The following is a 4,877-nucleotide window of genomic DNA, read 5'->3' as shown; positions in this document are numbered from 1 at the left end:
ATAAATGTTATCAAAATGAATTTCTTTTAGCGTATTTAATTAAAACTAGAGGGCTGTACCTTAAAACAAGTTATGTGCTAGTTAGGTAATGGAACTTACAATTTATATGAATGTTATTCATGGGTGGTCAAAACATTCTGGTGAATGCTATACATTGCTTCGACCCAGCACAAGATCCATAACATGCTGTTTCAGTAACCTCATAAAGTTCTAACTTAGTTACTGTAACGTTAAAAGGTTTGTGTTATAAACCCCTGATTAAAAGGCGTGACTTGACTCCAGCTGTCCAAGACGGCGGCAATCCAAGGGGTGACGGTTCCCGTGAAGTGAACACACAGAACTTGACGGTCTGCGGTGTCGTGCCACGGGTGGCCCAGGGACACGCCCGCTAGGCGCCAGCCCGCCGGGCCGCGACACAGCAGCGGGCTGCCCGGGCTCACCACCCGAAAGCTGTCCCTGCCCAGGGCGCAGACGAGGGGCGCGAGGAACGGGCACTCTGAGGGGCCACTGTAACGGCGAGTCAAGTTGGCATGCCCTGGACCATAAGACAAGGCCGTCTAGTAATGAAAAGTTGTGGAATAAATGTAATAGGGCTGCCTTACGAAAGAAAAGGACACTTGCCCGCATTCTTGCAGTGCACTGATCCTTTCTGTGGTCAGACGCACTACTTCAGGCCACGAGTTATCTTACACAGACCATCGTAACTGTGTCCTGAGGGCAGGCACTCTGCGTAGTCGAGCACGGTGTCCTGCCTCAACGTCGTCGTCGGAATCAAATTTGGGGGGCAGGCATGCTGCAGGCCGCCCTGGGCCTCGGGCAGGACCTCGGACAGCAACAGGAGCGCAAAGCCCGCGTCGTTGATCAGCGCCACCTCCCGCACCTCCACATCGCAGTGCTGTCGACCGACGGCGTCCACGGCGCGTGAACTGCACGCCATCCGGGAGTTGTTCGGCGCGCTGTCCACGACGACGCCCGGGGAGAGGGACACGCCAGACACGCGCACCCTGGAGCCGCGGAGAAGGACCTGCAACCGGCTCAGCAGGGCGCCCATGCTCACGAAGCCGTTGGCCGGCCAGGGGTGGTCCTCAGAGAGAACAGGAGTTGTCTGTGGTGGTCCTCGCCGGCAGGCGGAGGCACGGTGGCGGGGGCGGCGGGCACATGCGCGAAGGACGAGGAGTCGAGGAGTTGCCGCCAGCCGGTCCAGGTACGGCATAGGCGTTCCCACGAAGCCCGTCGCGGATCAGCCACAGCACTACGGGGGCCAGCAGGAAGGCAAGCACGTTGGCGCCCAGCAACATCGTGCAGCTACAACAGGCCACGCGCCTGGTGGTCAGGCAACCCATTCGGCACCGATCCCTGCCAGCCACCGGCTGGGGGTACATGAGACTATACTGGACAGAGACTAGAAAACCTGAGACTGGACTTGAGACGGACTTGAGACGGACATGAGACTGGACATGAGACCGGACATGACCTCGGTCGGGGGTCACCATGGGCAAAGTCTCATGTCTGTCTCATGTCTGTCTCATGTCTGGAGACATGAGACTTCTGTCCGAGACATGAGACAGACATGAGACTTTGCCCATGGTGCCCCCCGACCGAGGTCATGTCCGGTCTCATGTCCAGTCTCATGTCCGTCTCATGTCCGTCTCAGGTCCAGTCTCAGGTTTTCTAGTCTCTGTCCAGTATAGTCTCATGTACCCCCAGCCCAGCCACCAACCTTGCAGCCAACTGACTCCGCCGAGACTTTGGTAATGTTCCTATTCTTTGAAAGTGACGATCAAAATTCGAACAATTAAATAATGCTCTACTCTACCGCTCGCCAAGCATCCAATCTTGAGGCTGCAAAGAACTTCCCATTCATCGAACGGAAACCGAACAAGACAACGGGAATGAACGAGCAATCAAAGTGAACAAAAGTACCAGCTGTTCGAAAAATTCGCGAATCCACCCGAGTTTACACTATCACTTGCCACTCACCTGCCATTAAGCTCGCTTTGACGGGGTTGGCGGAAACAACACCATAACAATGTCGCCACTCTGCACCACTGCCCGGCGCGTTGACTGACTGCCTGATAAGCCTTCCCTGCCGTCCCCACCCTCTTCCGAGTCATCTCATGACCTTCCGTCTTGACCCCGTAAGTTTCGTGACCGCGTAGGCGGTACTATAGCGCGTCTGAAGAACGGGACGTGGATCCCCGCGCGCCGCGCCCCTGCCGCCGCCAGCAAAGCGTGGCCGCGGGTTGGGCTGCATAACCATCGGGCTGATGAGAACGCGACCAGGGCAACCCTTTGAACCACGAAGCAACAAGTTTTCAAAGAGCAAATTAAGTGTAAAATTCTAAGCCATTTACGGCGTTTTGTAGTCTGCGCCGCGGTAGAGCAATTTTCGACACACTTATCGCCCTTTTTCTATACTTCCAGTATTTAATAGCAATTTCTCATACCAGGAACTCTTTCGTCTTGTCTTGCCTGTTTTCGGATTTCGGCGCGCAAGATTGGTGACCGTTGGATGGTGGACTATTTCTTCCCTTGATAATGATGTAATAGTGTGAGTGTTTGTTTTCCTTTATGTTGTATGTTGTGGTGGTTAGAGAATCCTACTTATCCCTCTTTCGAAACGTCCTTCGAATGTTACCAAAAAGTTCCCCATCCTCAACCTTTCCTTCTAGTGAAACTCGTCTGTAACCTCAAAATTAGACGTTATCTCCGAACTTCCTTCTCCCAGAACTAGCACTAAAGTCATAGCGTTTTTGGTAAAATTCACGCTCTATTTGACAAATAAAACCGCATTGTCCAGTAACCTTACCAGGAACCTTTCCAGGAACCTTTCCACTAACTTTCTAGTGTCGTGGTCTATCTTGCTATTAAGGTTGTTTGTCTATGGTGATATTCTTAATTTGTTTCAGGCTGGAAGGTCTGTAGGTGACAGCAACAAGCCTGACAAGTGCAAGGTCCAATTCAACAACTCTGTGTGTTTGTTGGTACGTATCTTCACTTTTCACTGTTATAAGTAACACTTGTCTCACTACTTGTGTGTAAGGAAAAGTACGGCAATAGCTGCAGTGCTTTTGGATGAATAAGTGAGGCATCAGTCAGTCGCACTATTTTTAAGATGGAGAATGTCATTCGTTGTTTTACGAAACTGTACTGTTGATTTTAGAAATGTTTCTGATGACTTGTAATTTTAACTCATAATAACTCTTGAATCCTCAATACCATATTCAATAATGACACTTTATTTCTAATTGTTTTTATTCATGGACTCTATGGAAAGGATTTTGCATGTATGATCAGATTAATTTAAGACATGGAAGATGTGCGAAGGACATTCCAGCAACTATGCCCAACCTTCGCTCCACTCACTAGGGTTGGGGCCACAGTGTGTCCATACCGTGCACGAGTATGACTCCGCAGTTCGTTCAGCCCCCTCCGCGGTTTGCGGCCGGCTCCCCGCTTTCCCCCCATCCCCTGCCCCATCCGTCGACCTGTTGCACCCACCCCCACCCTGAGCCAACAGAGCGCAGCCGGCCAACGCCAACGATGTTTTGATCCCCAGAAAGTGGGGCGACGCATCTCAGGATTCAGTCATGTTGGCGACGTCTGCGCGCTATAGAGCTGCCGAGAACAGTTGTCTTGTCGCGATGTGATGTGGTCGTGTCCTGAGTACAGCAGTAGTGCCGACCAACCTGGCCCCCTGGAACGAGTCATCGGCGCGCGAAACTCATAAGGGGCTGGGATTGCGGGTGAATCTGGGCGAGTAGGTGTAGGGTGGAAAGAGAGGAGAAGGGCTCGGGGAAGGGCCAGCCGGGAAGGGGTGGAGGTGAAGGGGTGGAGGCGAAGCGAAGGGGTGGAGGTGGAGGGGAGACACGCCCACGCTCGGCCAATTACTCACCGCCTCGTTTTATTTTTCGTCCCTTCCTCCGACGGCGGCCCTTCCCCCCCTCCCCGTCTCTCTTTCTCTCATCCTGCAGCAGACCCTTCCCTTCGCCCCCTCCTCCTCCCCGTTCTCAAGGCGCGACGCCACAAAGTAAACAGCGACCGTCGCGCACCACTGTGGCGAAATGTCGCCGTCGCAAAATTGTGGCTCATCCTCACGAGCGCGGGAAAGCGATTTATTTTGCGAAATTTCAATCTTGTAATCTTTGTTATTGGAAAGCGTTTCTGCGAAAGAAGGCGCGCAGCACCGGGCGAGAAAAACAAGTCGGTAGGAGCATTGGGGTGCTTGAACCTCCGCCAGGCCAAGGGGCCCCGTGGTTGTTGGGAGCGCAGCAGCGCCTCTGACGTATCGTCGCACGGTCCGTAAATCCTTCCAAAACGCCCGCTCTTTCGATTTTGTCGCGTTACACCACTACTTCGGTGGTCGGGAGCTGGGGGTGCGGGCGTCACTCGTGCCGTGATGGATCGGGGGGAGAGGGCGTGTGTGCGTGTGCCGAGGACTAGGGTTGTCACCACGTTCCGCCCGCGGGGCGCCGGCGGCGACCGTCAGGACGAGGTGGCATCCTAGGATACGCGCTCGTAGATCAACGTGGAATCAAAACCAATCCCTCACACCTCACCTTCTAGGTGAAGGGTTTACGGGGGAGGGGGGGGGGCTGTCTCCTCCACGGTCTAGCTGGTGCCAATGAAAAATACACCGAGTGGACGATATGGCTGACGTGCGCGCGTGTGTGTGTGTACGGATGTGTGTCTTCCCCGTCATAGTTACAAATTAAGTCCGTCGTGCTAGAAAAATGGACAGTAATTTATTTGTTTCGGTTCAAATGGCCCCTACTGTAGTGCCATTAGCTGCATCAGAGTGTGTGACCCTCAACGTCGTCGTCGGAATCAAATTTGGGAGTTGCTCGCCTGCTCGGCCCCGCTCAGCCCCGCCACCC

At 53.6% G+C, this 4,877-nt stretch overlaps 1 protein-coding gene across 1 annotated transcript in view; it reads left to right on the top strand.

Annotated features, from left to right (window-relative positions):
• The first annotated feature begins 2,463 nt into the window (after positions 1–2,463).
• The window catches only part of LOC113205293 (zinc finger protein 26-like), a 45,356-nt gene continuing 42,942 nt past the window's right edge, over positions 2,464–4,877 (top strand). Inside the window, exons 1-2 of the mRNA XM_052273782.1 lie at positions 2,464–2,551; positions 2,910–2,984. The gene's annotated coding sequence lies outside the window, so the exon portion shown is untranslated. The remainder of the gene's footprint in view (positions 2,552–2,909; positions 2,985–4,877) is intronic.

The sequence above is a fragment of the Frankliniella occidentalis genome, unplaced genomic scaffold (genome assembly GCF_000697945.3).
Source record: "Frankliniella occidentalis isolate FOCC.00 unplaced genomic scaffold, Focc_3.1 Scaffold300, whole genome shotgun sequence".
In the NCBI taxonomy this organism is placed as follows: domain Eukaryota; kingdom Metazoa; phylum Arthropoda; class Insecta; order Thysanoptera; family Thripidae; genus Frankliniella; species Frankliniella occidentalis.
Note: the sequence above shows the minus strand (reverse complement) of the source record. Positions and strands in the feature narration are given on the sequence as shown.